This window comes from Macrobrachium rosenbergii, chromosome 44 (genome assembly GCF_040412425.1).
Source record: "Macrobrachium rosenbergii isolate ZJJX-2024 chromosome 44, ASM4041242v1, whole genome shotgun sequence".
Classification (NCBI taxonomy): Eukaryota; Metazoa; Arthropoda; class Malacostraca; order Decapoda; family Palaemonidae; genus Macrobrachium; species Macrobrachium rosenbergii.
In genome coordinates, this window is record NC_089784.1 from 2,642,442 (window position 1) to 2,668,082 (window position 25,641).

Genomic DNA, 25,641 nt, shown 5'->3' on the forward strand with positions numbered 1-25,641 from the left:
GCTCTTCTTTTTATTTTACTTTCCGTTCTTCGATGACCGCATTATCTAGGACATAAATACACTCACACGCGAACCAAATAAAGATCGGAGAACTGGTAAACGATAGTCCTAATATTTGGACACTGAGGACCGAAAGATTCAGAAAAAAAAACACAGAATAAACAAGAGAATTCCGATGCTTTAAAGGGAAATGGTCAATAGCGGAGGATACCAGATTATCGGCAGAGATGCCCATTGAAAGCGGGAATGTCATGATATTATTAAAAGAGGAATAGGAATAGTCATTCTAAAGCTTAGCATAATGCCCCTGCGAAGATGTTCAGTTGTATGAGCAAAGAGGGTTCCGAAATTTGGCGTAAATGCCCCCTGAAAGATGGAAGGGAAAAGCGGATAAAGACGAGTTTCGATCCTGTGCGAGAGAAGGATAGAAATCTGAGTCAAATGGACAAAAATCGTGAGAAATAAATCTGATGTTTTCGCTCAGCATCAAGCGAGTGAGTTCTCTTTCACCCTACTTAGAGTGAGAGCCGAGGTGCTATTATTATTCATTTAAGAGAGGTCTCATGTTAGGAGATATTTTGCGGCTCCCAAAAGCACTTACAGATACATAAACAAACACAGGCACACATATGCATAAGTTGTGGAACTTTAACATTTTTTCTTAATTTGGTTTGATTATTGGAAATTTTGTAACGGGGTTTTCCTCATTTTTTGGCATTTAAGTCCAGTATTTATGTTTTTATTCTAAACTTGCTCTATTGGTTTAATGCTTTTGAGAAGCCATTTGTAGAGCTTAAAAGCTGCCTAGGCTAGAAGGCTGCATATTGGTATGTTGATCATCTTTATATAATTAAACCCGAGGATAAAATCAGCCGATTTCTAAGGACACATAAACAAAACAGGATAATAGATGAAAATACATACCAAAAACATTTTGTTTTTGGTATGTATTCCCCTGTTCACAAACGTTCCTATGGCAGAGACCATAGATATTATCCTAAACAAATTATTTCCCTTCAATGATTCCCTTTTTAATCATTTTAGTAAAACCTATTTAAAGCAACTTTTAGAGCTGGCCACAGCCTTCGAATTTAGTGGTACTCTTTACAGACAGGTGGAGGGGATGGCGATGGGTAATGCCCTGGGCCCGACCTTCGCCAATGTCTTTATGAACTCCCTGGAGGTGCAAATATTGGATAACTACCCCCTTAGTTTTCACTCTTTATTTTATAAACGTTACATTGACGATACCTTCGTTCTCTTCAGACACGACTGTCATGTATTCCCCTGTTCACAAACGTTCCTATGGCAGAGACCATAGATATTATCCTAAACAAATTATTTCCCTTCAATGATTCCCTTTTAATCATTTTAGTAAAACCTATTTAAAGCAACTTTTAGAGCTGGCCACAGCCTTCGAATTTAGTGGTACTCTTTACAGACAGGTGGAGGGGATGGCGATGGGTAATGCCCTGGGCCCGACCTTCGCCAATGTCTTTATGAACTCCCTGGAGGTGCAAATATTGGATAACTACCCCCTTAGTTTTCACTCTTTATTTTATAAACGTTACATTGACGATACCTTCGTTCTCTTCAGACACGACTGTCATGTGATCATTTTTTTAGAATACGTGAATTCCCAACACCCTAACATCAAATCCACTTTAAATAAAGTCCCACAACTTGCTTGCTTTCCTGGATCCCCCAATTACAAGGGATGAGATAGGCTTCCATACTGGCATGTTTAGAAAAGGCACTTTCACTGGTCTAGGTACCAATTTTTACAGCTCGTGTTTTTAAAATTTCAAGATGAATTCCATATTTACTTTACTTCACAGGGCTCTTACGCTTACCTCTAGTTGGGCCGCCTTTCATGACGAAATCACGTTCTTAACCAACTATTTAAGAATAACTGTTTCCCACTTGTTATATTCCATAGATCCCTCCTTAAGTTACTCAGTCTTAAGGTGAATGATTTGGCCATAGTTCATACGGTCCCCAAATCATGTCTATATGCAAAATTCCCCTTCCTACATAAATTCAGGAGAAAATATATTAGTCTATCTAATAAGGAATTACCAGCGTTGAATCTGACGCTAATCCCGAAGAACCCACGAACTATTGGATCCTTATTCCATTCTAAGGATAGTGGGTCCTCTGTTTGCATCTAATGTGATCTATAAGTATACCCGTCCCAAATGTAGTCTGGGCACATACATTGGATACACCAGGAGACTACTAAAAGTTCGAATTTGCTCTCATCAGGGGGTCAGCTACAGAACTGCGAGCAAATTACTGAGCCTGGATCAATCCATCATAAGGAATCATGCTAAAATTTGCAAAACTCATATAGACGTCGACAACTTTAAAATTGTGGGATAGGTAACGAAGTGAGGAGGAACAAACCAGTTTGGAATCCATAATGATCAAACTGACCATTCCAACACTCAATCATCGTCAACACAGCTGTTTATTATTTGATTTTTTTTTTTAAGCGTGTGCGTCTTTTTCATTTATATTGTCTTATAAACTATTTTAAGCTATTTACAAAGTATTATATTGTGGTCGACACATTAATAAACTTCATGCTGCCGTCTGCTTTACCATACGGTGTTAATACTAGCAACTCGAAGTAGTTGACGCGACTTGATAAGCTAAGTAGCACAGAATAGTGTCCCCCTACCTGCCCCTTACCCAAAGCCCTCGCCAGGCGAGTTACCAGTTGTTCTTGTTATATCCTATTGCACCTCTACACAGGCGGTGACTAACCTTGGCTATGGGAAGTTTGCGGATCGTAGCCAAGGTAAAAGGAAGACCGATTTTCTTAAAAGTTTTTGTCCTGGCGCTCTCAATTCTAAAGCGAACCCGATTTACTCGCAATTCTAAAACTAAGTATTACCAAGAGGTTGGCGAAACTAATGACCAGAAACAACCCCCATCCTCACCATATCCTTTGGGCAATTTTAACATTCAAAAACTTCAGAGCTAGAGACAAGGCCACCAACTAATTAAACATTGCATTATGCTAAAATACTGCATTTCTAATGCCCCACTTACCCAATACATACAAGTCCAACGCTAAAGACTGTTGTAGCAACTTCAGCAAGTTCCAATATCACTATAAAAATTTACTGCCCGTTTAACTTCTACAAACTAAATTTATAACCTTTACATAGTAATTTGGACTCTGTTCAACCCCGTAAGATCCTTTACTTTCTTGGCTGTACCTCACATCAACTATGATCAAGACACCTTTACAAGTGTTCAGCCAAATGAGATCTCCATATCATAAGTAATGATCTTAACCACCAATGATTACTCGCATCATCAGAGGGGTGAAAATACAATATCACTGCTGAATAGGAAGTTTAAATCTGTACAGACTATTAAACTGAATGTCTTGAAAACTAAAAACCATTATTTCAGTCATTTTCTTTTCTCGTTATCAATTTCCCCATCTTACTTCTGTTAACCATTAAACAGAATCCGAGAACTAAAACCATTAATTCAGTTACTTCATTTCTCGTATCAATTTCCCATTCTTACTTCTGTTAACCAACCAATCGGTAACTACCATTCCTTTGATTTCACGGACATTCTTTGTCTTTCAAGGGGTATTAAAGTCTACCCAACACATTACATTGAGGTTAAAAAAATGAACAGACTTAGTATTTACATGTATGAAGACCAGCATCATATTACATATCCAGCATAATGACATACCCAAAGTAGTTAGAACACAGCATCTACAAGTTCTAGTTATCTGGGTAACCAAATATTAAGCATTTCGAATCCTTCTTAAAAGTCGAGTTCTAGTTGTCAGGGTAACCGAATTTAGTGCGCTTCGAACAGTCACTGGACATGAATAGCATCTACAAGTCGAATTCAGAGCGCTTCGAATCCTCACATGATATTCAGTCTTAACGAATAAGCGTTGCTTTCCATTAGGATCTGTGTCGATGTTATGGTCTGTTGCAGCTACACCAAGAGCCTGTGCATAAGAATAGTAGTTTGGTTTTAGAATATGGTACAATGAAAGTTTCCATGACACAACCTACCCTCTTAAAAGAAATAGCCTGTTCAGTCAGTCCCAGCAGCTATTCTAAGCTTATAATAATACTACCGTATGAGTAAACTTTCCCATTAATAATCCCATGTATTAGTATTACTGTTAATTGAAACCCATCAACTTTCACATTAACAATCCCATATATTACTAGTATTGCTCCTTCAAACTCCCAAAAAGTTAACAGGATAGAGTGCACCATCCATATCATAGGGAACCAATCTTACACTGAAACAGCACCTAACTTAATGCTACGTAACTATGAAAGGTGTCATGCAATGCAAACTACTATCTGGCAGTTTTCGTCCTTTAGTATGGAGTCTAAAGGAAATTAAAACTGCACAACACCAAGGGGCGAAAAATTGAAGATGGGGAATTCAGAATAAGGACGGGGTTCCCAAAGCAAGGTTTGGTGCTGGAGGAAAGATGGATGAAGGTGGGGTTCAATGCAAATATGAAATTCAATCTGGACTATAATTTCCTAACATGAAAGCTTCGCTTGAATTAGAGGGGGGAGGGTGGGGGTGTTGAGCGCGTTGACTGAACGACGTTAACAAGAATACCCAAATTTGAATTACAATTTCCGCTATTAACCAGCCTATTAGAATACCCGACAACTCCACGACATTAGTAAAAAAAAATCCTTAAAACCCCCAAGACCTAGGCCCCTTAGAACATTGTAAAGATCAACCTACTACCTGTATAGTTCCTATTTACTAGTGGGAACGAATACCAAGTTATAAAAGTATGTCAAGATTAATTCTCAGCTGCACTTAATACAAACTTATATCTCATGACCAAATCCTATCCAGTTCTCAGCTGCACTTAATACAAACATGCCCAAACTAAGTGCTCAAGCACTGTAATACCCTCTACTATTAATAACTTGCACTGTCAAATGTCTCCCTAGTCTGACCATCGCATTTTATACCCCAGTCTATTCCCAGCATCCTTAAGAGAGACTTGCGTTTATTACCTTTATCCTAACCCCATCATCTATATAAAATTAGCATTTTCTTTACCCTAATCCATCCTATCCAATATTTCAAGTTCTATATCTAACCTCACAGTCCTAGCTAAACAAAACCTATCGATCTTGTAATTCTAATCTAAGAAGTTGGTTGGTTTGAAAGATTGTGCATGGTGACAAAGTCACCATGCTTGTTTTTGAACTTCCCATTGTGCATGGTGACCAAGTCACCATGCACAACAAGCAAGTCCACCTTTGCCTGGCAGGAGGCACCGCCACCCCGGCAAAGGTGGACTTGGGAAGTGGGCAAGCAAAACTTTTAAATGCAAAACTTTTAAATGCAAAACTTTTAAATGCAAAACTTTTAAATGCAAAACTTTTAAATGCAAAACTTTTAAATGCAAAACTTTTAAATGCAAAACTTTTAAATGCAAAACTTTTAAATGCAAAAGGCTGAAATAATTACTCAAGAGCTTTAAAAATAGTTACTGTTCAAAAACTAAAATTCCAAAATATAGACTTTACTAAACTTTACAACTCTAAACAAACTACCCGAAATTAAAAGATCAAACCAAATAAGGCAAAACAAATCAATCCATTAATCTAAAAATGAAACTAGATTTACTCTGCAAAATTAAAATAATTACCTTCGTCACATTAAAACTTATGCTAAAATATAACTAAACTAATAAAAGAAAAATTAAGTACTTTAAAACTAAAAGTTCTGAATCTGAAACAAACCCTGAAATTGCTTAAAAATGTTCAAAACTGGAAAAAGTTATTTTAACCTTAATTTTAAAGAAAAGTCAAAATTTTCTAAATTCTCAAAAACTAAGGTTTTGAATCTGGAAAAAATAAACCAAATGCATTAGAACAAATCCTAAACTTAATTTGAATCTGGAAAAAAATAAACCAAATGCATTAGAACAAATCCTAAACTTAAAATGAACTCTTACGAGTTATGTTTCTTAAAAAAACTAAACTAAAAAATCTTCGGGGGGTTGCTCAGTCACTTAAATAAACCAAATACTCACGCATTAATCCTGTTTAGTCATAAGGTATCGGTACATCCAAGACAATTCAGTAACTCATTGTGGCACGCTTATTCAACAACACACCTTGACCTGAAATAAGAATATATATTAAAGCCCAAAATGTTCGAACATTTATTGCAGGACTCAACAAAAAATCGACAACACCACTATTTTAAGATACCAAACCCGCAAACGGAGAACCTCAATATGACACCAACACAACATCGCTCAAAGTACCACAATCTAAACACTTTAGAAATATAACACGCTAAACTGCCAACGCAATCCACTCACCAACCCAACATACCTTGATGAACAGCCTCACGCCAAAAATACGAACAACTATTTGTCCTTACTGCATCAGCCAAGATCCCAACCGCAAATGAACGAAGAACTCGAGTTAGTATCGACGAAACCTGTCTTACCAGGCCGGGGACTCTACTACTGTACACAGAAACAAGCTGTTAAGGATGACAGCCAACGACCGCTGCAGCTGCCTGCTTGCCAGACGTCACTTTATCGCCCTTTCGTCACCGAAGAAGTTTAATCAGCATAAATTATTATTATTATTATTATTATTATATTATTATTATTATTATTATTATTATTAAGAGTTGCCGGGCACTCTTCATTTTTAGCGAACTACCCCAATTATGTATCAGAAGTAGTTAGTCCATCTGAAAAAAAAAAAAAATTATTATTATTATTATTATTATTATTATTATTATTATTATTATTATTATTATTATTATTATTATTGCTGATGTTTTCAGCAGTGCTTGAACATAAGAGTTCATGCATATTACTTTTTACAAGCGTGCTTAATTTTGCATACTGTATTGTGTTCATCTTATCATTCACCGTTTACGGCCCGGAACTGAAACATAGGATATTATTATCGTTATTATTAGTTAACGCAACATGGCGTCACAATGGCATGGTCACAGACAAAAATAGTTTAAAACACTTTTGTTAAGGTGATCCAACGGTGAGCTTATTAAAACTCACACCAATGAATGCAAGGTAATTTTTATCATTAAATTTACTATGACTAATTAAAGGTTCTTCGTGGACTGTTCATCTGCATTTGACAGTTGCTTCGTTGCCCTGAGGGGGATGAAAGCACTCGGCACCACTTCCAGAACTATATTGAATATATACATCATGCTTTCTGGTTAAAGAGTAATAGGCTTGAGACACGTCACAGCCGCAGGCACACGATTTTGTTGAAGTAAAAACGTTATTATGACTTGAAATTTCTAAATCTAATTTCTGTGAACTCGTGCATTGTTAAGATGATAAAACTCGGAAAAGCAGTTATTCTGTTACGCTACGATGGATATTATTCGTGGTAATGATAAAATGGGTCATCACGGCAGTGACCCTTTGTTTCCCAACTGAAAAACCATTGTGGTTAGAATATCGGTTTGGTGGATCTGACATTCTAAGTTATCGGATAAGTGGTTTTAGTTTTCTGTAAAAGGAAACGGTTTTGTGACGGCTTTGTCTGTCCGTCAGCGCTTTTTCTGTCCGCCCTCAGATCTTTAAAAACTACTGAGGCTAGAGGGCTGCAAATTGGTATGTTGATCATCCACCCTCCAATCATCAAACATACCAAATTGCAACCCTCTAGCCTCAGTAGTTTTTATTTTTATTTAAGGTTAAAGTTAGCCATACTCGTACTTCTGCCACCGCTTTAGGTACCAACAACACAGGCCACCACCGGACGTGGCTGAGTTTCATGGGCCTCAGCTGAAAGTTTCATACAGCATTATATGCTGTACAGAAAATTCGATTGCCCCGAAGAGACTAGGTTTTTTTTTTATATATATATTCGCTTTTCCGTTAATATATTAGGAGTTTCCAAGATTTGATCATTAAAGGTTTCCTAATTGCCCCAGGCTAAATTACGGTATCTAGGTCAATTCGAAACTGTTCTCAGCTCGTTTTCAATAAAATCGGATATTGTAGATATGTTAAAATGGTATTGCCCCAGGCTAAATTACGATATCCAGGTCAATTCGAAACTGTTCTCAGCTCCAGTTTTCAATAAAATCGGATATTGTAGATATGTTAAAATGGTCAATGAATACAGTGGATATGAGCTTTGTAATTTAGAATCAGTATTTATAATCCTTATGTCAATGACAATAGAATCGAGAACTACTCCTTATGGATCACCAGATACGACTTGTGTAGTTGGCTGGAATTTGGAATGTCCAGTTGAGAGGGAACTGAGGAAAAATGTTAAGTATATTCTAGTTTAACCAGACCACTGAGCTGATTAACAGCAGGCCCGAATGATTAGACTTATTTTACGTGGCTAAGAACCAATTGGTTACTTAGCAACGGGACCTACAGCTTATTGTGGAATCCGAACCACATTATACCGAGAAATGAATTTCTATCACCAGAAATAAATTCAATGCTTCATTGACCGACTGGAGAAAAGCCGAAATATGTTCCAACGAGGAACTGGAAACTGGAGAGAGAGAGAGAGAGAGGCAGGTTACGAAGAATATTTGTAATACAGAATAGCTTTTTTAAGAAAAATTATACAATTTTTATAAGCAAATGAAAGTTTAACAATGCTTATTTCAGGGTACTTTCAGAAAATAAAAGAGTTCTGTGCAGAATTTTTTAGGAGAATATATAATCTGCGAATAGCTCAAAGCGAAAATTGTTGTGGACGGAGCGTTCTTTCTGAAAACAATGTATTTTTGGTGTTCGTATTCATTTCAAAATGCTGATGACTATAAATGGCAAGAATCAGGCAGAGTTAAATGAAAGAGAGTAAACGAGGTTACCTACAGTACATATATTGTTCTTAAAACAACGGTTATGACGTAGAAAAAGTCTTTTGGAACCATAGACAGCAAGGAAATTAAAAAGGGTTACTTTTGATCTTTTACAATATAATGGTAATAGTGATAGGTATTTTCTGTATTTGATAAAAAAAAAAGGTAACGGAAGAAACTGAACGCACCAAAGATTGAAAACCCACTAAAAGTATCAGCCACAACAATTTCCTATACAGATATCCCTTTTTAGTAACCGCCAATGAGCCTGATTCAGACGCGGAGACAAAGGAAATACGACAATTGCAAGCAACGGAGAAACGGACTGGCCATTTCTGCCACGCTAACCTTCCGCGAATAACTACTAATGCATCATTCACGGTTCGCTGATAGAGGGGGTCCATGGATAGGTCGCGTGTGCTTTTTTATTGCCGCGTACCAGTCATAACGATCATTTATGACTCTGAAACAAATCATTCGGGCTATTGAACAATCATTCCGTCATGTAACTGAATGGCGGGGAATGAATCCGTGCTAAAAGGAAATATAAAAGCCATTATATGTACGAAATTCAATAGCTGTGATGTATCTAGTTAGTAGGGGGGGAAAAAATAGAGAGAAAATAGGGCTGAAAATTGATGAATGGCTAATGGGTCATTTATCTTGCGACGCCCATTCCTATGCTGGAAATGGAGTTGCTTTATTATTATTATTATTATTATTATTATTATTATTATTATTATTATTATTATTATTATTATACAGTTAATAGAATGCTATCCAAAATAGGAATATAGGACAAAATGTGTCTAAAAATAGATGGATAGCTTTTGGGCCATTGACCTGGTGATAATTGTGCTTCTTCCGGGAGATAGATTATTGTTAATATTTTTTGGGGAGATGTTTAAGAGAAAGTCAACTAAAAAAGGAAACGTAACGTATGATTAGGGTGCTTGGTAGGCAAACAATTACTTCTAAGTGTGACATTGAAAAGTGAAAGGCACAAACACACACACACATCTATATATGTATATATATATATATATATATATATATATATATATATATATATATATATATATATATATATATATATATTTTCAAATGGGCAAAGTTAGCTGAATTTGTTTTTGAATTTCAATTATTTTTTCTATCCAATAATGACACCTATAATTTTAAATGGGGGCGTTTAGTTGAACAAAAAGTCACGATGAACAGATTCTGGAGGGGTCCAAGGTCCTAGATGTATTACCAATCATTCACCAAAAGCTGTCAGGGTTCACCTAACTGGAATAACTAATAATAAAGACAAAGAAAATATTTGGTGGTAAGTATAATAAACAATGTTTGCAACTAACATTTGCTAACTTGTTTCAAGATATGAATATTCGGATCTTTTGCTGAATGTTAACATTTTTTTGCATATGAAAAATAACGAAATTTTCAGATGCTCAATTAGTTCCTTGTATTACCATTACATCATTATTTTTTCTCCTCCAGCTTTGGTCTGGAGGTCCCGAATCCTTAATAAAAATGTATCTTTTATCAAGAGTAATATTTTATTACACTAACTCAAAATATTCCGAAACATAATATAAGTTACCGCATAGTCTGCTTTCGAACGCACGAGGTCAGAATTATGCAATATTAGCCGAGACAGGCAACAGTAATATTCTGATTCTATAAATAGATGAAAAAAACCAGGGTCCATTTCAGAAATGCTTGTATAAAAGCCACAATGTGCTTAATACTTTCCTGTTCATCTGCTTACGGGGGGCGAGGAAAAAATATTCAATTCTTTTGCGAAATATGCCGTAGCTTTTTTTTAAACAATTCGTTTACCTTTTCATTATTATTATAATATTCATAATAACTGAACCTTTAACAGACAGAGGTTTGCCAACAGTCTCTTCAAAAAAGCAATCCTTTAAGTAGCTTGCGATAGCCAGGCTTTATTTCTCTTGTTTATTTGAAGCAATTTGAGACACTCACTTCCCAATTAATGTTGTATTGAGTTTCTAATTTTCGACAAACCATCTCTGAAATGCCCCGAGTATTTGAAGTTCGAATTTAGGAGGAGAATAAAATATGAAACCACTAAAATTTTCATCTCAATTTCAGCAGTAAAGTGGACACGTACAGAAGAAACGCATCTTCAATATTATGATTGTTAGTGGGGATAAACAGAAAAGAAAAGAATTGTTTCAGCTCCACTGAATACTTGGTATCTTTAAGTTTCACGGGCTTTCTTTTCAAACATTCCATTCAAAGTTGCTCGACCGGACACGACTTCGCGGTAACGGGGTCGAGCCAATACGTATGCTTTCCCACAATGTTGCACATTTTATTGTCTGAAATAGATGTATTTTATCAGACGGTATCATATGTAAACACGCATAAACATACACAATTATATATATATATATATATATATATATATATATATATATATATATATATATATATATATATATATATATACATATATATAGTATATGTGTGTGCGTGTGTGTGTGTACATAATTACTTAGAAACGACTTCTTGAGGAATAGTATGTTTTTTTCTTTTCTTACGTTCGTTAAGTACCGCCCCTACTACTTTCACACAGCCTAAGGACCAGTTTCATAAAGTTGAAATTATTAGAATATAATATAAAACATTAGCAATCCCCCCCATCACATTTTAGGAATGTAAAGTTATAAATATTTTGGGATCGTGCCCAAGACTGGAAATTTATTTTTAAAACAAGAAGACTAACACGTGGGCCATAGACGAGGTGAGCTATTCAAGAACGTCCTTTGAAATTTGGGCTGCGTGCCTGTGTATTAATAACTCTGCTACTTACTTCGTAACAGTTCAAGTTTGAATGGGGTCTTCTGTGTGTGTGCGTGTGTGTGTGTGTGTGTGTGTGTGTGTGTATGTTTGTTTGCCTCCCTCCTTCAACATATTAAGCATTTGATTTCTTTGCCTCCAGTTTCATTATATGTAACATATATATATATATATTGATTTCTATATATATATATAATATGTATTATATATATATATATATATATATATATATATATATATATATATATATAAATATATATATATATATATATATATATATATATATATATATATATATATATATATAAATATATATATGTATATATATATATATATATATATATATATATATATATATATATATATATATATATATATATGTATGTATGTATGTATGTATGTGTGTGTTGAATCTTTTCACTTCTTACAATGAATTTGCATTTGTAATAACAACAACCCCCTTCATCGTGGTCAGGTGGGAAAGCCCACCTCGTTCTGATACTGCGAATGCGGGTTCGAATCCTGTTACGGACGTCGCAATACCTTCATATTCTCCCATTTGGTCTTTAGGCATGCAAAAAGCGTGAAGTATGAAGCAACATTTAAGTTAAGAAGCACTGTGGTTATTATAATGTATGTGTAAGTTAAGAAGCATTGTGGTTATTACAATGTATGTGTTTCACGGTGTGGGTTACCATGTCTATCACTGTTTAGACTTTTCTCTATGAATATTTTCCAGTTCTGAATAACTTCAACAAAACATTTGAAAAAACAAAAACCTCATAGCAATAATTCCTTTAAAATGATTTTGTTCTTACCGTATTTGGTAGAACTCGCGTTCGTGAATCCATGCATTTATTTCACACCATTCAACGATTCTCATCATCTGCGTCTATACGGGACACGAATACACATGAATGAAAGTCGGTAATGATTTTCTTGTCCATATATCTGCGATTCTGTCAAGGGAATCCTTTCCAGCTGAGAAATTATTATCATGGCTTAAAGAGACGTTACTGGAAGGGCCCGAATCGCGTCCCTGACGGACTATGGACATAGGGACGCACCAAGATAGGGAAAATGGTCTGTATTGGACTTAAGCTTCAGTACAATTTGAAATGTCGAGTAGAAAGAAGAAGTTTTTGAAGTATTTATGGAAAATAGAAAAACTGAAGACATATCTAAGGAAGAAGTAAGAAATTAAATGGTGGTGATGTTGGAATGTCATGATTCCCATGAGAGATGCCTGAATGTCAACCTCAATTTAAAATGTCGAGTAGAAAGAAGAAGTTTTTGAAGTATTTATGGAAAACAGAAAAACTAAAGATATATCTGAGGAAGAAGTAAGAAATTGGATGGTGGTGATGTTGGAATATCATGATTCCCACAAATGGCTGCAATGGAAGACATTTTTGAGCTTTTTAAACTTAACAAAATAGAAAAGGAACCATTTGAATATCACACTTTCAGGAAATAGATTGATTAAGGGAACACTATGGTAAGGAACGTACGGGTGTTATGAAAAGGAAAATATGAGTTATCAATGCTATGTAAATTTTAAAACTACTTCGAACGCCATCTCACGGGTGAATAATATTGCGTGACAACTAAGTACAAAATCCTTTTATTTGAAAAGGAAGAACATGATATAGATCGGCAGATATATACTGAATTAAATAGCGAACGAAAAATATGATAATTTTTATGATTAATTTAATATAAATGTTAGGTAACAAGGTAATATAAATTATTTTGGGGAATAATTCATATTAAGATAAGCTTTTCCATATACAATTTTATTCATCAAACTAATAAGACGAAATCATTATCGAGAATTTCGGATTTGAAAGCACAAAGGATTAACATTACCTAGCTTATCAGAAAGGGACATGGAACGGTTTTGATTAACCAAATATAAAACAACGGAAGTACTGATAGGTGACTGACAGTATGGATTTAAACAGGGAAGCGGGAATTTGCACAGCTTTCGTTATGAAATGCGCAAAGGGAAGCAAATAAATACAGTGTACATAAAAAAAATGGAAGAAGACAAGTTAGGCAAATTGTACATAACACGAAAATTGTAGAGGAGGGGGAATGTAAGAAGTTTGGAACCAGGATGTCTTTATGATTTAGGTAAGCAACAGGGCGTGCAGACGAAAGTGACCCATTAATTGCAGAGTTTTCTCCGTAGATCTAATGATGTTGTTACTCTGAAAATTTCCTTCACAGGAGAGTATGTTAATTAGTTTCAATTACAAGATTCGTTTGGCAGGCTGGAACAATTTCTTAAAGAATCAAATGAATTTGGTGAATATTATATATATATATATATATATATATATATATATATATATATATATATATATATATATATATATATACATATATGTATTACACCCATATATATCTTTTATAGATAGTATATATATATATATATATATAATATCTGGTCTTACATCCATAGTATTCTTTTCAGATAGTAATTCGTATTTATACACAAGTCTGGTTGAAATTGCTTAATCATTTCAGAGATATATGGAACATATATATATATATATATATATATATATATATATATATATATATATATATATATATATATATACACACACACAAATTCATGAATTTCTTATTACCATATGATTATGAATTCCTTACGTCACCATCCGTGTTCATGTCGAGTTTGAAATGAATAATGGTTGCATTCTTTTCCCCCCCTCACGTACCACTATGTAATTTCCATAAGTTCTACCTCTTCACATAAGAAAGTGCTGCTGTTATTAGTCTGTATTAAAACACTCATTACCATCAATTATTTGAAAAACTTTTCATCTTGAATAAATGTAACAATAGAATCGATGGTTCTTTCAATTTACGTTAAAGATAAGAGGTGAATCAAAGTGATTTGGGAATTATATTTACTCAGTACCTTGTTGATTAAACAAAAGTTTTTTTTATTAAAATATAGAATTTATTTGTTTTTTATATTCGAAGATAAGTAATTGGGAACTAAGTATAATTTATATAATTGTGAGTTATATGAATTAAGATAAATGAATGGAAAAACTCTACTTGAAATAAATATGGCAGAAGAGTCGATATATCTTTAATTTAATTTGAATAATTATAGATAAATCAAGGTGGAAATTTGGATAATATTTAATGAACAGTTAGTTCATAAATACACTTCTCTATTAATATTTCGTTTGCTCATTTATTTACTTGCTGAATTCTTTTTTTATTCTTTATTCAATTCTTTAACTGTCCTTTCTCCAATCCTATCCTCTTTGTTTATTCTCTGACAGTATATGTTTCTCCCTTTCTTTCTCATACATTTCCTTAACTTCTCTCTCCTTTTCCCTTTCATTCGTTATTTATTCTTCTCCATTCCTTCCTGATTGAATTTCTTGACCACCTTTCACTTGTCCACCACCATCGTCTTCTCTGTGTTCCATTCTGTTGTTTAACAGAGGAGAGAGAGAGAGAGAGAGAGAGAGAGAGAGAGAGAGAGAGAGAGAGAGAGAGAGAGAGAGAGAGAGAGAGAGAGAGAAGAGGATTCCACTCTAATTAGATACGTGTGGAGAGTTCCTAGACAGAGCCCTCAGAGACAAGGCTTTTTTTTTTTTTTTTTTTTTGTTGAGCAGTCTCTCAGGGACCCCTCAAGAATGCCGAGATCTTTAGAGTAGAAGTAACGCATAATTCTAGTCATCAGCGCTGGAACACGTTTCTACTTCTGTTTAATGTGAAAGGATATTCACCAACATCACAGTGATCCCATCTCTCTCTCTCTCTCTTACAACACACACACACACACACACACACTCACACACACACATACACACACGCACAACCACCCACAAGCGCACATGCTCACACTGGCACAGGTATCTAAGAATGTGACTGATGACAAAAGCTCTTTCAAATTTATGACGTAAATATATTTACATATATATATATATATATATATATATATATATATATATATATATATATATATATATATATATATATATATATATATATATATATATGAAATCACTCGAGAAACTGCCCGTGATAAATACATAAGTAGAGAGCAAGTGGAAATGGGTAAAGTTAAAGACTACAGTATGTATCTAGAAATTTCGTGTGTTACGTTCCCATCTTCAAGGTAGAGAATAAAATAAAAAGTCGAGGCTCACAAAAGGAAACGTAATAAAACAAAAATTAAGGTAAATAAAAAGGACATCAATGTAAGAAAATATTGGCCTTATTGCTGTTAGCACATAACTGTTAGGAACAGTGTACAAACACTCGGACACTCAAATTGCCAAGTGTCAAACATATAGTTGGTAAAAATTGACAGTATACGCTTACAATTTTTAGAAGTTAACTATCTACTTTGAAGAGACATTTTTAATGAAATTGTAGAGAGGTGCACATTGCTCTTTTAGCAACTAGGTTTCACTGAAGACATTCCGGGCGTTCCTTGTGGATTCTCACTGATATTTACAGGAAACTTGCCAACGTTTGTGCTTATCTGCATTTTTTTTTTTGGATCACGATACGATTGTAAAACACCTAGTTATTTTCACGCAAGTTTTTAAAGATTTTAACGATTTGCTGTCTCGATTTCAGTTGCGAAATTTGCAAAGTTTAAGCTGCATGCGACAAGTAAAAATATCCCAATTTTTAACTGACATCTCATTGCAGAGATCTAAAATCGTCTTTCTTTTAATCTTAATAGGACTATAAACTTTTAGGAATGAAAATGCTTCAACACTTTCAAAAACATAAGTTTTTATGGTTGTACAAAAAAATGCTGAAAACATTTAGGATTACAATTTGAAGAATCCAAGAAGAGTCGAAATTTCATCGCTCGTCACTCCTTTGGACAAAACATTGGCTGTATTTACAGGGTTACTTTATGTCTGATGTGACTAAATATTCTGGTCAAACTAGGAAAAAACTGCTGTTGGAGTAACACACTGCTACAGAGTGTACTAGGGATGGTTTCAAGCAGATTTTAAACGCGGTATAAAGTGGAAAAACTCATCAGAGTTATCAGTTTTAGTATCAGACCTGCTCTTACTAAACATGTTGATAATCAGCATCCAAATATTTGTCTTGATCTTTGTAAACCAGATAGTTAGTCTAGATAGTTTAGCCTAGATAGTTAGCTTGTTCAAGAAATTGTAAGGAAGTATAATGTCAGCAGCTCTTACCGGTTGCTGGGTTCGTTACTGGCATTTTGAGCCCGAATGCTTGTAGGGCATTCTTAGTGGGAATATGGTAACGGAAATGAATTTTGAAGCTGTTGATGATCTGCTCGTAATTTTGGGAAAATTTTCTTTTGTGAGTATTTAGATTTTATTTGATTTTGTACCCAGTTAGATAGTTTTTAGTTTTCCACCTTTCCAATGGTTTTTATATATATATTATATATATATATATATATATATATATATATATATATATATATATATATATATTTTATATATATATATATATATATATATATATATATATATATATATATATATATATATATAATTAATCAATTTAATTAATTAATTAACAGTGCAAAAGAAGGGTCAAAATAGAAGACCAACAGCAGGCCCGATTCCGAAGGTAAAAACAAGGCATCTCAAAATGTTTAATACGAAAATTGTCAATAAACACAATATCACTATCGGATTATTTCTTCCCTTCGCCATTAATCAAAAGTATTCCCAAGCATTTCAAAATGTATCAATACTATATCAAGTATTCCATTCCCTCGATTATTATGATTATTATAAATATTACTTCCTTTTCATTCCATTATTATGATTATTATAAATATATTCCTTTTCACCATTCTGCCATACATGTTAACCGCGATATTCCAATATCTTTTTCTATCTTATATAGCTCAAAGCCTCTTACAGGCAATACCCCGAAATGGAAAGGCATCTGGTTACATTCCTTTGTCCCTATTTTGTTAGGAGCTCGAGTGTACTGTACTAGGCCTTCCAGTAATGTCTCTTTATACCATAATAATCATTTCTCAACTCCAAGGAATTTACTCGACAGAATTGTACATTTGTGGGGAAGAGAAATCACTACAGACATCCATTTATGTGCGTTCATGTTTCTCTGGCACGAACACGAAGGACGTCATGAGAAGGTTTAACGTTTCTCAGAAATGTCTCCCATTTCTGTTTTACTTTTCCAGTATCAATATCAGTGCGTATGTTCACCTTTTAAAGTTTATGTGCTTTTATAATTCCATTTATCTTGATACATCACTTTTTTGTGTGTGTTTTTTGTGTGTAAATGGGCATTATATAGCATGGAAACTGCTAATGACGTTCAAACCATTTTTGCGTTGCTCTTTTAGAATGGTTGTATTATACTTTAACAATTTACTTTATGTAAAACTTATATTTTTTTATATTTGGCCATTTTTTTCGCAAGGGAAAATATTTTTGTCTCGATCGAGCAAGCAATTATTTTTATATGAATGACTCCAACGAAGTTCATTGCGTGTACGCAACATGGTCGGCTTGACAGGAGTGAATGATCTTGTTCCATACCGACGACCATCACGTCTGGTTCTGAAGCAAGCACGCCTGGTAATATTTGTGGAGACTGGTGGTTGGTATGTTGGTATGGTCTATCCGGTCCTCCTTTATGTAGAACCACCGAATAATAATAATAATAATAATAATAATAATAATAATAATAATAATAATAATAAAAGACCAAACACCGATACATAATTCAGGTAGTTTGCTAAAGAGGAAGAGTAAATGGCAAGACTCCATAATAATAATAATAATAATAATAATAATAATAATAATAATAATAATAATATATTTTTTCAGATGGTTAACTATTGATACATAATTGGGGTAGTTCGCTAAAAAGGAAGAGTGCCCGGCAACTCTCAATAATAATAATAATAATAATAATAATAATAATAATAATTTAATAATTTCTGTCGATTTTCTGATCATCGCCTTAAACTTCTCCGGCGGCGAAAGGGCGATAAAGTGACGTCCCACAAACAGGCAGTTGCAGCGGTCGTTGGCTGTTACCCTCAAGAACAGCCTGTTTCTGTGTTCTAGACTCCCCGGCCTGGTAAGACAGGTTTCGTTGGTACTAACTCGAATTTCTCTTTCACTTGCGTTCGGGATCTCGTTTGTTCTGTGTTGGACGATCGTTGATTTCATTTTGATTCACTTCAGTTTCTTGTGCAGTCCACTATAGGGATGGTTTCCTCTCTCACGCTCCATTGTAAGTTTTTAAAACAATGTGTGTTATATTTTATGATTGTGTTTCACTGTTTTCCGTTAGTATCGTAGCTCCTGTGGAATAGGGTAATATTTCTTTTAAAATTTGCGTTCTTTTTGCATGGTCTTCACTTTAGGCGGTATTCTGTTGTATCATCTTGCTGCACAGTGTAAAACGCTCTCTAGCCTGACTTAAAATTTGTTCTAGGTCCAAATAGCCTATATGCTTCACTTTCATATATGGTTTACAATATTCGTCTGAGGTCTGAAGAAGTTTGAGCTGTTTCTCAGATATGTCGTTTTGTTAGACCTTGCAAGATTTTAGGCGTGAAGGCGTGCTTCAAGGCTTGTTGGGTCGGCGAGTGGGTCCTGTTGCTAGATTTGAGTTTATTTCTCATATATTTAAATTGTGGTACTTGAGCTATGACATAGTTGTTATATGAAAGTTTTCCGTTTGCGGGTTTTGTGTCAAGTATTGGTATTTTTTTTTGTAAATTCCTACAATAACTTCAAAATGTTTAGTATGTTACATAATGTTGTAGAGTGCCCATCAACATGGTATTTGACTTAATTTCGAAGCCTATTTATGACTTACCTGAACTAGATAGCTTTGAGTGGTAATTCTATGCACTTTGGTTTTATGTTAGCAATTTTATGATGTGCTACGGATGTTTGCGTTTTAATTTTAAGCTGCATGAGAGCAAGTCTTACGATGCACTAGGATTAAAGTTTCTTAAGAGGATTAGTGAGGCTTAACTCGAATACCATAACCTTCCTAATATAGGGTATATTAACACTTAAACTTTAATTATTGTAGGCTTAAGTGATAACGCTTATCAGTATTTATAAAGCCTTGCTTCTTTCTCCTTGTCTTAGTACTTTAAAACTTATCAGATGGCCAAGCTCATTGTAACCAATAGTCAGCCTTTGATTTTTAACACTTGCTAGAAAATCTTGGGCTTTAATATATATTTTCTTATTTCAGGTCAGGATGTGTCGTTAAATAAGCGTGCCACAGTGAATTCTTGAATTGTCTTGGATGTACCGATACCTTATGACTAAACAGGATTAATTGGTGAGTAAGTATTTCGTGTTTTTATTCGAGTGACTTGAGCAACCGCCCGAACATTTTTAGTTTTTTCAGAATCAAAACCCGTAGGTTTTCAGTTTTAAGTTTAGGCTTTGTTTTAATGCATTTGGTTTAATTTTTTTCAGATTCAAAACCTCAGTTTTGAGAATTATGAAAGTTTAAGTCTATTATTTTCTTCTTAAAATGCGTAGGTTAAAATTTATCTTTCCCAGCTTTGAACATTTCAAGAAATTAAAATTTGTTTCAGCTTCAGAACTTTTTGTTTTAAAGTATTTAATCTTGATTATAAGTTTATAATATTTATAATATTGTTGCATCATAAGTTTGTTTAATGTGTGTGGAAGTTTTAATGTGTGGTAGGTAATTTTTGAAAGTTTGTAGAGTAAATGTATTTTTTTTTAGGTTAGTGGATTTAAACTTGGTTAAATTTATGTAAACTTTTGCCTTACGTGGTTTGATCTTGTGATTTCAGCTAGTTTTGCATTTTAGAATGTAAAGTTTAAAGTCTCTACTTTGGTATTTTGGAGTTTTTGAATAGTAACAATTTTTAAAGCTCTTGAGTAATTATTTCAGCTTCAGAAGTTTAAGTTTTGGGGGTTTAAAGTAAGTTTTGGGGGTTTAAAGTAAGTTTTGGGGGTTTAAAGTAAGTTTTGGGGGTTTAAAGTAAGTTTTGGGGGTTTAAAGTAAGTTTTGGGGGTTTAAAGTAAGTTTTTCTTTGCCCACTTCCGAAGTCCACCTTTGCCGGGGTGGCGTTGCCATCTGCCAGGCAATGGTGGACTTGATTGTTGTGCATGGTGACTTGGTCACCATGCACAACAGGAAGTTAAAAAAAAAAAAGCATGGTGACTTTGTCACCATGCACAACAGGAGTTTCAAACCAGCCAACTTCTAATTTAGGTTAGACTACAAGGTTGATAGTTTTAGTGTAGCTAGGACTTAATGGGAAATTAAGATTTGGAACTTGAAATATAAGATAGGACAGGGTGAAGAACGTGCTAATTTTATATAGATGCAGGGGTTAGGATAAAGGTAATAATAGCTAAAGTCTATCTCTTAAGGATGCTGGGGATAGACTGGGGTAAAATAAGTTAGTCAGGCCTAGGGAGACATTTGGCCCAGGGAGACATTTGAAGTTATTAATAGCAGAGGGCATTACAGTACTTAGAGCCCTTTGCTTGGTCATGAAATATAAGTTTGAATGTACAGTATTAGTGCAGCTGAGAATTGGGTAGGGTATCTGTCTGACATTCTTTTATAACTTAGAATTTCATTCCCACTAAATAGGAACTAGACAGGTAATAGGTGGGTCTTAACGATTTTCTAAGAGGCCTAGGTCTTGGGATTGTAAAGAATTTTTGACACTGGTGTCTTGGATTTCTCATGTATTTTAATAGGCTGGTCAATAGTGGAAATTTTAATTCGATTTTGGGCAGTCTTGTTAACGTCGTTTCGTCAACGCGCTCAACACCCCCCCCCCCTCTTATTCTTCAAGCGAAGCTTTCATGTTAGGAAATAAACAGTTCAGATTACATTGCATATTTTCATTGACCCCTACCTTCATCCACCTTCCCTCCAGCGCCAAAGCTTGCTTCGGGAACCCCTTTCTTATTCTGAATTCCCCAACTTAATTTTTCGCCCCGTGGGGTTGTGCAGTTTGAATTTCCATAAGACTGGATACTAAAGGACGAAAGTTGCCAGATAGTAGTGTTTGCATTGCATGGCACCTTTCATAGTTATGTAACACTGATGTTGATGCGGTTGTTTCAGTGTAAGATTGGTGCCCTATTAAATATATCTTTAAGGGTGGCACTCTCTATCCTGTTAACTTTTTGGGAGTTTGAAGGAACAATATATGGGACTGTTAATGTGAAAGTTAATGGCAATTTGAAGTAACTACAATAATACATGGGTTTGTTAATGGGTAAGTTTACTCATACGATACAGTATTAATTATTATAACTTTAGAATAGCTGCTGGGACTAACTGGACAAGCTTTTTTCACTTTGAGAGGGTAGGTTATGCCATGGAAACTTAGTATATTCTAAAACCAAACCAACTATTTTTCTTATGCAGAGGCTCTTGGTGTAGCTGCATCAGACCATAACATCGACACTGATACTAGTGGGAAAACAAGTCTTATCCGTTAAGACTGAATATCCTGTGAGGATTCGAAGCGCTCTGAATTCGGTTACCCAGACAACTAGAACTCGACTTGTAACGCTTGCTGACCAGTGACAAATTCTATCCTGACAACTAGAACTCAACTTGTAATTGCTGAAATGCCTCAATATTAAGTGCTCAGAAATTTGGTCACCTAACTAGAACTTGTAGATGCTGTGTTCTACCTACTATTCAGTTTTTTAATAAGCTGACTACTTTGGATATGCAATAGTATTTACGTTTTTGAAGACCAGCATAATACATGTCTGTGTAAACCTTTGTCAAATTTCTTTAACCCCCAAAATGTCATATGATATGGTAGACTTTGTAATACTCCTTGAAAGACAGAAGAATGTCCTGTGAAATAAAGGGAATGGTATTACTGATTGGTTGGTTAACATAAGTAAGATGGGAAATTGATATGAGAAATGAAGTAACTGAGATAATGGTTTTTAATGAGATTCTAGTTTAATAACCTCGCATCTTGGTGTTAACTTGCAATAGTCTATGCAGATTTAAACTATTCAACAAATTGTGTTTTGACCCCTCTGATGACAGGAATAATCAATGTTTAAGATCATTCCTTATGATCTGGAGATCGCATTCGGCTGAGAACACTTGTAAAGGTGACTCGAGCGATAATAGTTGGTAGTGAAAATTCACTTTGACTTGAGATGCTGCCAAGAAAATGTCTTAAGGATATTACGGGGCTGAACTGAGTCCAAATTGCTTTGTGAAGGTTATAATCAGTTTGTAAAATAAGTTAGGCAGGCAGCAGATTTTCAATAGTGATGTAATTTGTCCCGAGAGCGGTTATTGGTTATGCCTATAAATTGCTAAAGTTACTGTGAATGTCGATGGTTACTACAACACAGGCTTTAGCGTTGGACTTGTATGTATCGGGTAAGTGAGGCATTAGAAATGCATGTGGGTGTAATTTGGGGACCGGATGAACTATAAGCTAATCATTCATCTTGAGATAGATTAACTTATTGAGGGATCTATGGAATATTACAAGTGGGGAACTCTGTTAATTCTTAAAATAGTTGTTTAGGAACGTGGTTTAATCATGAAAGACGGCCCAACTAGTGGTAAGCGTAAGCTCCCTGTGAAGTAAAGTAAATATGGAGTTCGTCTCGAAATTGTAGAGACAGGAACTGTAAAAATTGGTACCTAGACCAGTGAAAGTGCCTTTTCTAAAAATGCCAGTAAGGAAGCCTATCCAATAAGGAAGCCTATCTCATCCCTGGTAATTCGGAGGTCCAGGAAAGCAAGCGAGTTGGGACTCTTTTTCTAGAGTGAATTTGATGTTAGGGTGTTGGGAATTTACGTATTCTAAAATATGATCAGCATGATAGTCTTGTCTGAAGAGAACGAAGGTATCGCCAACGTAACGTTTATAAAATAAAGGGTGGAAACTAAGGGGGAAGTTATCTAATATTTGCTCCTCAGATATTGGCGAAGGTCGGGCCTGGGGGAATACCCATCGCCATCCCCTCCACCTGTCTGTAAAGAGTACCACTAAAAACGAAGGCTGTACCCATCACGGCCAGCTCTAAAAGTTGCATAAAATACTTTTTACTAATATGATTAAAAAGGGGAATCGTCGAAGGGAAATAAATTGTTTAGGATGATGTCTATGGTCTCTGCCACAGGAACGTTTGTGAACAGGGATTCAACAGCGAAGCTTGCCATGACCAAATTAGAATCCTGCTTAATATTTTCGTCTTTAAAAGTCGCTCAGCTTTTTAGTGTATAGGAGTTATTTGTCAGTGGTTCCAGTGGCGGAACAAGTAATTTAGCGAGTCCATAGTTGGGATATTCGCAGAGGAAAGAATAGGTCTTAAGGGCATCCTTCTTTACGTATTTTAGGTAGCCCATAAGTGACTCCCTACGACGATCCTGTAACAAAAAAGATTTTGGTATGTATTTTCATCTATCATCCTATTTTAAGTGTCCTTGGACATCGGTTGATTTTATCCTCGGGTTTAATTATAAAGTTCAGGGGTACCAATTTTGTCATTTCGATGGGTCATTTAGAATGATATTCATTTTGCCAACAAAGTTTTGCTTGTCAAGGATGACACTGCCTCTTACCTTCTTCCGGGCGTGTCCATCTTGTCTGAAGATTATTAAAGGTATATATGTGAGCAAAACCTGAGAGTTGGGATCTTAAAAATTCTGCATTTCTACGAAAGGGGTTTCAAGCATTGTTACTATTATAATATAAAATTATACATATATATATATATATACAGTATATATACAAACAGTCCCTATATATATTATAAATATAAGATATGTATATATATAATATGAAATTTTTATCACACCGTTTTTATATACAAGAAAGCTTGTAACCGTTGGAGAATTTCTGAATAAATACTCCATTAGATGCCATCCAGTTTGAAACCACTGATCAAGGTCTTGATGGCTAGTAAACTTCGCTGAATAGGCTTTCGTCGCGGTTACTACTGCATTTATCAGAATAATTGTGTATGTGATAAAGATATATATATATATATATATATATATATATATATATATCCCTTATCATATATATAAATACTCCATATATCCAGTTTGAATAATGAGGTCCTGTTATATATGCATATATATATTTATATATATATATATATATATATATATATATATATATATATATATATATATATATATATATATATATATATATATATATATATATATATATATATATATATATATGAAAGCAATTCGATGTATTGAACTCGTCTCCCCGAGTTTATTATTTAAACAATCATATCTTAAGATTGTATTGGAAGCATATTAAAATTTTCAGCTTCATAATGCTGAAAGCCATATGACTGGTGGCGAAAACGTCATTTAAAACAAGAACATAGGGACTTTACTATGACTTCCGTGTTTTTTTTTTTAGCTGACAAACAAACAAGCTCCTGTATCCATCAGCCATCGTAAGGATTCCATAGTTTCAAAAGAACGAACAAATATGAAACTGCCAATGGGTTTAGTTCGCACTCTTGTCTGAACTTCTTACTGATGATTTTAAAGGCTGGGTGCAAATATTTTTAACCTTGCTCTTTTGATATTGATGACTTTATTACTTTGAACCTTTAAGATTTTGTTTTTGGTAAGACAACGTAATTAAATAATTCGATTTATCTTGAAACAAGAAAAAACTAAAGGAATTAAAAAAAAGGGGACATTTCTCTGCTGAAAATGAACGTTATTTTCACAGGTATGATGAGAGGAGTGGAATATGGTGAGAGTGACAGCTGGGGTTCATTTCCATGCGATAGTCAAAGGATGACTTCTGACGCGTTGCTGGGACGCGACAGGGTTGCATTTATTCTTATTCACCTCCGAAAGAGGCACGACTACTACAATCTGAAGATGACCTCTGGTGATTTAATATCTCCGTACTTGATAGGA

The 25,641-nt window shown here is 34.6% G+C and overlaps 2 long non-coding RNA genes across 3 annotated transcripts; one reads left to right on the forward strand and one right to left on the reverse strand.

The window, feature by feature from the left end:
• Positions 1 to 3,664: 3,664 nt before the first annotated feature.
• LOC136829102 (uncharacterized) lies at positions 3,665 to 6,509 on the reverse strand. The gene is made up of 3 exons (XR_010850290.1): positions 6,378 to 6,509; positions 6,071 to 6,160; positions 3,665 to 3,991 (listed from the first exon to the last, which is right to left on the reverse strand). It is a non-coding gene; the product is annotated as an uncharacterized lncRNA (long non-coding RNA).
• A 12,321-nt stretch (positions 6,510 to 18,830) lies between these two features.
• On the forward strand, positions 18,831 to 22,261 carry LOC136829260 (uncharacterized). 2 transcript variants are annotated; one of them, XR_010850340.1, is made up of 3 exons: positions 18,831 to 18,963; positions 19,945 to 20,038; positions 22,125 to 22,261. It is a non-coding gene; the product is annotated as an uncharacterized lncRNA (long non-coding RNA). The 2 variants fall into 2 exon arrangements; XR_010850339.1 differs by having other exon boundaries at positions 19,945 to 20,034.
• The last annotated feature ends 3,380 nt before the right edge of the window (positions 22,262 to 25,641 follow it).